General features: G+C 41.1%; 1 pseudogene; it reads right to left on the reverse strand.

The window, feature by feature from the left end:
* Positions 1-3,480: 3,480 nt before the first annotated feature.
* On the reverse strand, positions 3,481-8,593 carry LOC122693152 (annotated as a pseudogene).
* Between the last annotated feature and the right edge of the window lie 2,559 nt (positions 8,594-11,152).

Genomic DNA, 11,152 nt, shown 5'->3' on the forward strand with positions numbered 1-11,152 from the left:
GAATTCACGCTTTGAGTTGGTGACAGCTCAATAAATTGAGGATAAAGGCATAAATATACTTCTGTCTCCTTTTCTCATGGTTCGCTAATCCCTGCTCAAATGCTCTACCTCCCATCCCTCTCTCCCACATCCCCTCTAGACCCTCAAAACAGAGCACGGTCACTTCACTGCTAATAGAAATAAATTCATTGAGTATCTATACTGTGTACAGCCTCAGGTTAGGATGGAAGTTAAGATACTTGAAGTCAAAAACAGTCTCTCTGCCTTTTAGGACCTAATGAAATCTAGTATCTGGGTTTAATTCCCTTCTGCTGGAGTCTCTTTGTTTTCCTGTAAATCAACGATCGCATGCTAACAGCTAGGGGAAAGAAAGAAAGGAGACCGCTTGTGGATTTTGCCCTCCCTCTCAGGTAATATGTACATTTTGTACGTGTGTTCTTTCATGCTTCCAACAAATATTTCTGAAACTTTCATTGTGTGCCAGGCATGATTATAAATACTAAGGGTACTGTGGAGAATAAGGCAGGCAAGGTCCTTATTCTCATGGGATTTATAGTCTAGACGGAGTAGACAGACAATAAACACAAAGAAAAATGCATGAACAGGGCACTGTTAGACATAAATGTGATCTAGAGTATTTGAACAAGTGACACGCTGCAGAGTGGCTCCTTTGGGTTGAGTGGGCAGAAAAAGTTCCTCTAAGCGGGTGACATTTCAGCTGAGACCTGAATCACAAGAAAGAACCAGTTACACTAAGATCTAAAGAACATTCCAGGCAGAAGACAAACTAGTACAGAGCCCCGGAGGTAGGGATAAAATCCCTGCGTTCACAGGGCTGAAAGGAGGCCAGTGTAGCAGGAGTGCGGCATCAGAGGGGGAGAGTGGGATGAGATAAAGCAGGAAAGCCATGGGCCAGCTCACCTGGCAAGACCTGTCCAACCTGGGGGCCTGTGAGAACATCCTGGGGAGCTTTAAAAATGCTGGGATCCCTCCTCCAGAGATTCTGATTCACTTGATCTGAGGTGGAGCCCAAGCGACAGAAGTTTACAGAGGCCTCTGTGCAGGCAGGATTGAGAATTGGTGATATCTGGGTTTCACAAGCCGGGTAGGGAGTTTGTGTTTTCTTCTAAAGTGGAATGGGAAGTCACTAAGGGGTATTTAGCAGAAGAGAGATGGGATTTGAGTAATTTATTTAAAAGATTCCTTTAGATGCTACATGGAGAATGGACTATAGAGGATCAAGAGAGGAAGCAGGCGATTATTGTCTTTTTGTGGACATATGCTTTCATTTCTCCTGGGTAAATACCTAGGAATGGAGTTGCTGGAAACAACCCAAATGTCTATCAAAAGGTGAATGGATAAATAAACTGTGATGTGTCCATACAATAAAATACCACTCAGCAATAAAAACAAAGAACTACTGCAATAGCATGGATGGACCTCAAAACCATTATACTGAGCAAACTCAGGCAGACACAAAACAGTATATACTATACTAATCCTCTTATGAGGTTTAGGAAAAGGTAAAACTAATCTGTGGTGATAGCAATCAGAAGAGGCTGCCTCTAGGGGCTAGAGACAACAGGAAGAGGTTTAGTAGGGAATTTATTAGGGTAATGGAAATGTGTATTTTGATTACATGAGTATACATGTTTATCAAAACTCCTTTGAATTGTGCACTTAGGATCTGTGCATTTCATTATACGTGGATTTTATACTAATTCAAAAAATGAAAAAGGACTACTACGCACCTACTAGAATGACTTTTAAAAAATGCCAGGTGCTGAAGAGGATAAAGAACTGGGACTCCCAGATGTTACTGGTGGGAGTGCAAAATGGAAATTAGTTAAGTAGTTTCTGATAAAATTAAACAGGTACTTACCATATGGTTCACCAATCTCACATGTAGATGTTTACCAAGAGAAATAAACTGTGTCACAAAAAGACCTGTATGTGAATGTTTATAGACAAAAGCAACAAGGGTTGTAGTTAGGAGGCTCTTTGCAGTGTCCTGGTGAAAGATGATGGCATAGTCTAGGCTAAGGAGATATAGACGAAAGATAGGAGATGGAATGGAAACAGGCTATGGAGGTGAAGAAAAGTCAGCAAGTTCAGGATATGTTCTGGAGGTAGAATCTGCGGAAACCCCATTGTTGATTTTGTGAGAAGGAGAGAGGAATCAAGAATGACTCTTAGGCTTTTGGTATAAGCATCTGGATGGTTGATGATGTCACTTACGGAGCTGTTGAAGACTGGGATGAGTAGGCTAGGGGAGAGGAAAATCAAAAGCTTTTCTAAACCATGTTAAGTCTGAGATGTTTATTAGACTTTGTGGATATTTTAGTAGTGGACTGCTAGAAAACATGCTTCCATCTTTCATTGTTAAAATATAAACTTTCAAAAAAAAAAAAAATAAAAAAAAAAAAATATAAACTTTCAGGGCTTCCCTGGTGGCCCAGTGGTTAAGACTCCGTGCTGCCACTGTAGGGGCGTGTATTCAGTCCCTGCTTGGAGAACTGAGATCCTGCAAATCGTGTGCTGCGCTCAGTCATGTCCGATTCTTTGCAACCCAATGGACTGTAGCCCACCAGGCTCCTCTATCCATGGAGTTTTCCAGGCAAGAATACTGGAGGGGGTTGCTATTTCCTTCTCCAGGAGAGCTTCCTGATCCAGGGATCGAACCTGCATCTTTACCACTGTGACACTTGCTGTGGCAAACTGTGTAGTGCAGTCAAAAAGAAAAAAACTTTCAATCTGGTCAAGTGGAGATTGCTGTGATGGTAGGTGGCCGTAGAATGTAGTTCCTTGAAGTTGTGATAGAGTCGTAACAGACTTATGAGAAGGAGAATTAGATATATTTTAATGTTTCTCTATCATTGTGGACCCAACACGTAGAAAAGACAGGAAAAAAAACTTCAGGATGAAGTGAAACAATAAATAGTTTTAATCCAAGCCGGTGGTATAATCACGTGACTGGAGGTTTATGAGAACCAATCAGGCTTGAAAATTACATAATGATATGATTTGGATTTAGGGATATGGGCTAAAATGGCCATTCCTTGTAAGTTATCTAATGCTATATAACAAATTACCCCAAATTTAAATTTAAAAGAATATAAATGTTTATTATCTTACACAGTGTTTATGGATCTGGAATTTGGGACCGGCTTAGTGGGTTTTGTTTTTCAACAGAAAGGGCTGCTTAATAGTTGTTCTTGTTTTAATATTTTTCAGGTTTTAAAAACATTTAAAGTTTTTAATTCCCAGTAGGAAAATATTATCTGAATGATTGTTTTAATGGCAAACCACTGGAAATTGTTTCAGCTTCATTTGGGACAGAGGAAGAGAGACTATCTTCAGAGCACCATAGCTTTCCCTTCAGCAGCAGGTCAGAAGTACACTGGATTGTACTACTGCGACATCCATTGAGTGATCTCAGTTGCTTTTCCTTCAGCATGGGCTTTATTTGTCAGAAGGGCCTTAGGCTTGCCCTCCAAATTTGGCTGACCATTTACAGATGAGACTCACAACTTTTGGGCTGCTCTGATATTTCAATATATTGACGTTCTGGATCACATCCTAGAAGGCCGTCATAACTTCTGAAACCTGCATGTCTGTAAGAACTAGTAATTTCATTGAGCCCAAGCATTCCTGGCATTCCAGGCATACCCCATCCCATTCCAGGCATTCTTCCAGGAAAATTACCAGGTGTTGCCCAGGGAAAGCCACCTGAAAAACAGCTATATTGAGCTCCTGTTTGTCTTCTGATTTCTCCCTCCTTCTGGGGTCTTTTCTGTTCCTCCCAAGCCTTCTTAACCCTTTCCGTTTTTTCTTTGAGCCTTTGGTCTTCATGGTTTCACTCAGACTTTCTCTGTTGTTCAGCACTTTTCTGGGCCCTTGGTTGAAATTCTTTAAGCATTACACTAACATCTTCATTGTAATCTAGTTTACAGGCAAGGGCAGGACCATGGACTGCTTCTACCCAGTGGCCCAAAGGTACATGTGCTTTCTCTGCCCACTTGTAAGGCTGAGCTGAATCAGGATATATTTCAGTATCTCTGAAAAAGTTTCAGATGGTAGCATTTGACTTCTGTAATTTCATGACGGCTGGCTCTCTTGGCATACAGAGAAGATTCAGCTTGATGGCATCTGTGAACAAGTCAGTGGCTTTCTGTAGCTCACCATCATTTAGGGCCTTAATGGCAGCCACATTTTTATCATTTGCCTGATCCATCATCCCCTGTTATCTCAACCATTTTCATCTCCCATTCCTTGGCAGGCATCAGTGTTTGATTCAATCACACTTTACATTTTTATATAGATCACTTTAGTTCAGTCGCTCAGTCATGTCCAACTCTTTGCGACCCCATGGACTGCAGCATGCCAGGCTTCCCTGTCCATCACCAACTCCTGGAGTTTGCTCAAACTCATGTTCATTGAGTCAGTGATACCATCCAACCATCTCATCCTCTGTCATCCCCTTTTCTTCCTGCCTTCAATCTTTCCCAGCATCAGGGTCTTTTCCAATGAGTCAGTTCTTCGCATCAGGTGGCCAAAGTATTGGAGTTTCAGCTTCAGCGTCAGTCCTTTCAATGAATATTCAGGACTGATTTCCTTTAGGATGGACTGGTTGGATCTCCTTGCAGTCCAAGGGACACTCAAGAGTCTTCTCTAACACCACAGTTCAAAAGCATCAATTCTTCGGCACTCAGCTTTCGTTATAGTCCAACTCTCACATCCATACGTGACTACTGGAAAAACCATAGCTTTGACTAGATGGACCTTTGTTGGCAAAGTAACATCTCTGCTTTTTAACATGCTATGTAGGTTGGTCATAGCTTTTCTTGTAAGAAGCAAGTGTCTTAATTTCATGGCTGTAGTCACCATCTGCAGTGATTTTGGAGCCCAAAATCAAGTCTGTCACTGTTTCCATTGTTTCCCCATCTATTTGCCACGAAGTGATGGGACCAGATGCCATGATCTTCGTTTTTTGAATGTTGAGTTTTAAGCCAGCCTTTCACTCTCCTCTTTCACTTTCATCATGAGGCTCTTCAGTTCCTCTTCACTTTCTGCCATAAGGGTGGTGTCATCTGCATATTTGAAGTTATTGATATTTCTCCCAGCAATCTTGTTTCCAGCTTCTGCTTCATCCAGTCTGGCATTTCGCATGATGTACTCTGCATATAAGTTAAATAAGCAGGGTGACAATATACAGCCTTGATGAACTCCTTTCCCAATTTAGAACCAGTCTGTTGTTCCATATCCGGTTCTAACTTTTGCTTCTTGACCTGTATGCAGATTTCTTATGAGGTAGGTAAGGTAGTCTGGCATTCCCATCTCTTGAAGAATTTTCCACTTTGTTGTGATCTACACAGCCAAAGGCTTTGGTGTAATCAATGAAGCAGAAGTTGATGTTTCTCTGGAATTCTCTTGCTTTTTTGATGATCCAGCAGATGTTGGCTATTTGATCTCTGATTCCTCTGCCTTTTCTAAATCCAGCTTGAACATCTGGAAGTTCATGGTTCACATACTGTTGAAGTCTGGCTTGGAGAATTTTGAGCATTACTTTGCTAGCGTGTGAGATGAGTACAATTGTGTGGTAGTTTGAACATTCTTTAGCATTGCCCTTATTTGGGATTGGAATGAAAATTGAGATTTTCCAGTCCTGTGGCCACTGCTGAGTTTTCCAAATTTGCTGGCATATTGAGTGCAACACTTTCATAGCATCATCTTTTAGGATTTGAAATAACTCAACTGAAATTCTATCACCTCCATAACTTTGTTCATAGTGATGCTTCCCAAGGCCCACTTGACTTCGCATTCCAGGATGTCTGGCTCTAGGTGAGTGATCACACCATCGTGGTTATCTAGGTCATGAAGATCTTTTTTGTATAGTTCTTCTGTGTATTTTTGCCACCTCTTCTTAATCTCTTCTGCTTCTGTTAGGTCCATAGCATTTCTGTCCTTTATTGTACCCATTTTTGTATGAAATATTCCCTTGCATCTCTAATTTTCTTGAAGAGATCTCTAGTCTTTCCCATTCTGTTGTTTTCCTCTATTTCTTTGCATTGATCACTGAGGAAGGCTTTCTTATCTCTCTCCTTGCTATTCTTTGGAACTCTGCATTCAGATGGGTGTATCTTTCCTTTTCTCCTTTGTCTTTAGCTTCTCTTCTTTTCTCAGCTATTTGTAAGGCCTCCTTAGACAACCATTTTGCTTTTTTGCCTTTCATTTTCTTGGGGATGGCCTTGATCACCACCTCCTGTACAATGTTATGAACCTCTATCCATAGTTCGTCAGGCACTCTGTCTATCACATCTAATCCCTTGAGTCTATTTGTCACTTCCACTGTATAATTGTCAGGGATTTGATTTAGATCATACCTGAATGGTCTAGTAGTTTTCCCTATTTTCTTCAATTTAAGTCTGAGTTTGGCAATAAGGAGTTCATGATCTGAGCCACAGTCAGCTGCTGGTCTTGTTTTTGCCGACTGTATAGAGATTCTCCATCTTTGGCTGTGAAGAATATAATCAGTCTGATTTCTGCATTGACCATCTGGTGATGTTCATGTGTAGAGTCTTCTCTTGTGTTGTTAGAAGAGGGTGTTACTTACCTCACTTGGTATGCACTTGTTTGGTGGCTCAGACCATAAATAATCTGCCTGCAGGAGATGCAGGTTCAATCCTTGGATTGAAAAGATCCCCTGGAGAAGGGAATGGCTACCCACTCCAGTATTCTTGCCTGGAAAATCCCATGGACAGAGGAGTCTGGCAGGCTGTAGTTGGATACCACAGAGCGACTAGCACTTTCCTTCACTTGGAAGTTTGTTTGTCTTTATGTTTTCCTCTGCCTTCTCAGTGTCTGGCTTTTCTTCCTTGGTATGTTCTTCTGACTTAGTTTTATGAGTAGCAAGTGGTATTTTAGCCCCACTATCCTCTACCTACTCCCTCAGTAAGTACATTTCTTCAGCATGCAGAACACTGGAATCTTGCTTACACATTTTCATGACAGTTCAAATCCTCTCACTTTGAGGATTCCTTGGTCCAATAAGGCTGAGGCTGAGACCAGGTTCCACACCAGGACCACACAGTAGGGTGAGACTGCTGAGTTTTGAGTCTGGATATCTCCTAACGTCACGGTCAATATTTTGGGCAGGACTACAGTTATTTGAAGGCTTCACTGGGGCTAGAGTAGCTGTTTCCCAGATTCATAAACATGGCAATTTAATTCTAGCTGTTGGTAGGAGGACTCAGTTCCTCACCACATAGACCTCTCCCTGGGCTGCATGAGTAGCTGGCTTCCTCCACGGTAAACAATCCAGCGGTGTGCAAGGTAGAAGAAGCAGTGTCTTTTATGACCTAGCTTCAGAAGTCATTCTGCATCATTTCCACAATATCCTGTTCATTACAGGTCAGGCTCATTCAGAGTAGAAGTATCTACACAGGGGAGTGACTAACGGGAGGATAGTTAGTCAAGTGAGTGAGACAAACGGGCCTCATTGGAGGCCATTTTGGAGGCTGGTGTCAAGTCCCTTTTCAGGTTTTGTAGTTTTTGATATATTAAGAGTATAAAGGGACTCTTCTTTGTGGTGCTACATGAGGAAAATTCCCCTAGATATTTATGGCTCCAGACCTTATATGCAATTCAACCAGCTTTAGAATATTGTCAAAAGAATTTGAGAAGATAAACATTTTTTTTAAACAATAAGCATTTTTTAAAACATTGGGAAAGCTTACAATTAAATATAGAAATATACTAAAAATGAAACACACAGTATTAGTATTTTTGTGTAAAGGATTCTATATATTTAGTATTTTAAGTTTTTATAATGTTTAGGAGAAGACCTAATGGAATAATAACACATTATGTGTGTAATGCTTATTTAAAAGGTGTAACTAAGTAATTGATTTGCATTTGTGATTTTAAGTGGAAATGTTTCAAATGTAAATGCAACATTAGACATTTAAAAGAACTTAAAATTAACATATTTATAAGATTAATTTATTAGATATATGTAAATTACTTAAGTACTTGGAAAGTGTTTTTTGGTTTCAGTTGGATTTTTTGGTCATTCAACAGAAGAACTTAATATATATATATATTTTTATATATTATATTTATTCAGTTATAAATTTTTAAAATAGATTAATTAAATGTGACCAACCATTAATCAAAAGTCCCCTTAGAAGGAATTGTTTAAATTTAACTATATCTATAAAAGTTTGTAAATCTATATATAAGCTAACATAAATATCTCCTTGGATTTTGATTTTGTAAAGGCAAGCATTAATTTTTCAAAACCAAAATAACTTTGGGACACTTTTCCTTGAATGCACTAAAGTTAACCTTGAGTAAATAGATTCGCCTGGATGGCAGGTGGGGAAGCAGAGTAAGAGAGATTTTGACTGATGGGTCAGCCCTGCCTGGAGAAGCATGGGCCTGACTCGTGCTCTGGCCTGATGGCCGAGCTGGTCCACGGATAAGAACTCTTCTCTGCCTGGGCCTGAGGGTGGGGGAGGGGGCAAGGAGCCAGACCTCTGCAGGTGTTGTCTGTTCCCCCTCCCACCTCCTTGGTCTCACGTGCTCCATGCATGTAATAAGTGCCACACTAGCCTCAATTCCAAGTCACAGCATGATTCTTTCTTTCTCCAAAAAAGCTGAGCACATGGCATACTGGTCTTTATTAACTTGTTCTTTGATTGTCCAAGGGACTTCTAACTGACCTGCAGGACTAATTGTGGCTGTATTAAGCAATGAGTACAGGTAAAAAAAAAAAAAAAGAACATCAGCAAGTCCTAGACATAAAAGCTGCAAGTTCACCACATTGTCATAATATGACTTATAAAACAAAAATATAGCCAAACATTGATTAGTACGGGTTATAGCACGGACTCACATTTAGCTTTTGGTTGTAATATTGAAGTTTTAAATTTACTGTAACTGATAAGGTTCAGTATAAGCCTGAACCTCCTACCCAGCTGGGTTGTGGGCAGGAGTGCTCTTAAATTTTCCACTAGCTGTATTTTTTGTGTCTTCCATCAAAGTTCAACTCCCAGTTCATGCTCTTTGCCTGAGATGGCATCTGGATGCCTAAGAAGAGCCTTGGAAGTGCCAAGTGCCAGAGTAGGGGCTGCTATCTGACAGAGGATGGCCTGCTCTTCAGAGTGGCACCTGTCCAGTGCTGGCTCTGTTGGCCTTCCCACCAGTTTTAGCATCCACTACTGCTGACTAAGGAGTCACCACAACCTCTCAATCCCAACTTCTCCCGGGGGCCTCCTCTTCCCCTCCCCAGGCCCCCCGCCACCTCGCCCCCTGCCCCCACTCTGCCCTTCAGCAGTGCAGGGTGCACCTCCCCACTTCCTATCCTGCTTTTGAGAGTTTGTGGTCTAGTGGCAGAGATTAACATATTTTGTGGAAAAGGTAACATTTAAGCCAGAGTTTGGAAGGTCTGCTCAGTTTCAGCAAGCAGAGATAAAGAATAAAAAATGACTTCCAGAAAAAGAGAAGCATGAATATCAAAGGACACAAATTATTCCTTTTTCCTTCCCCCTCCTAGTTGTATTTCTATAAAAATCATCTTCTTGGTACCGTGTGATCACATGGTTTCTCTAAGAATCATCTTCTGACCATAAAATATTAGTTGGTGAATGTTGGTGGAATTCTTACTCAATGGGCCAATCAGTTCTTCCTTGGGAATTTTGAACTGAAACTAAGAAAAAAAGTAGTCACTTTCTCTTGGTTAACAGAAATTAAGTTTTGAAGCTCCCAATGACTATGACCTTGAGAAGAGAAAGAAAAGCGGAAAAGAGAAAGGAAGAGTAAGAAAAAGAAATGGAGCACATACAGAGAGGAAAAACATCATAGACTGAGAATCCTGGTGACCATTGTGTCTCTCACTTTGGACATTCCTGAGGTTCAACTGCATTTCTGTTCTTGGGATCCTTGAGATATAGTAATACCTTTCTGATAAATTTCTTTTCCCTTAAGCTAAATTGAGTTTTTTGGATGTTGTTTTTAGTTGTTGTTGTTGTCTTTGGTTTTTTTTTTTAATTCTCCTAATGAATTGTGTTAGTTTCCTATTGCTGCTGCAATGAATGAAATGAATGAATGAAATGAATGAAAAACCTGGTGGCTTAAAACAACAGTTTATTTTCTCACAGTTCTGGAAGGTACAAGTCCACAACCAAGGTGTCAGCAGTGACATGCTCCTGCTGAAGAGTCTTAGAAAAGATTACTTCCTTGACTCTAGCTTCTGGTGGTTGCTGGCAAGCCTTGGCATTCCCTGGCTCGTAGCTGCATCACTCTCATTTCTGCCTCCATCTTCACGTGGCCATCTTCCTTCTGTATGTCTCTCTGTGTCTTCATATGTCCTTCACATTAGGACACCAGTCATTTGATTTAGAGCCCCCACTCTCCAGCAAGATCTCATCTAAACTAATTACATCCGCAAAGGTCACACTCTGCGAGTCCAGGTGGACATGAATTTGAGGGGATACTGTTCAACTAAGTATACTGTTCAACACACAAAGGCACTGGGGCTACAAGTTTAGGTCCTGTTTCGAGCCAGGTGCTTGAGGAGGTGGAGTGCCCTGCTGAGGTTGCTGAGGTTTGCTCTCTACCCACAGGGGAGGCACTGAGTTCTGTATGCAGGAGAGTATCATGGTCAGAGTTTCGTGGAGGATTGCTTTGGTCACAGTGTGCTAAATAAACGGGCCAGGAGGGCTAAGGAGGAAGGAACACCAGTTTTACCATTGGATAATTCAAGTGATAGGAAATACCATCTTGAGTCAGGATAGATGGTATGGGAAGAGGAGGAAGGAACAAGTGGGAGACATATTGCAAATTCAAAGTTAACCAGTTGTTGTTCAATCACTCAGTCATGTCCAACTCTGTGACTCCACGGACTGCAGCACGCCAGGCTTCCCTGTCCTTCGCAATCTCCTGGAGTTTGCTCAAATTCATGTCCATTGAATTGATGACGTCATCCAACCATCTTATCCTCTGTTGCCCCCTTTTCTTCCTGCCCTCAATCTTTACCAACATCAGGGTCTTTGCCAGTGAGTCGGCTCTTTGCATCAGGTGGCCAAAAGATTGGAGCTTCAGCATCAGTCCTTCCAATGAATATACAGGGTTGATTTCCTTTAGGATTGAC

The sequence above is a fragment of the Cervus elaphus genome, chromosome 5, assembly GCF_910594005.1.
Source record: "Cervus elaphus chromosome 5, mCerEla1.1, whole genome shotgun sequence".
In the NCBI taxonomy this organism is placed as follows: domain Eukaryota; kingdom Metazoa; phylum Chordata; class Mammalia; order Artiodactyla; family Cervidae; genus Cervus; species Cervus elaphus.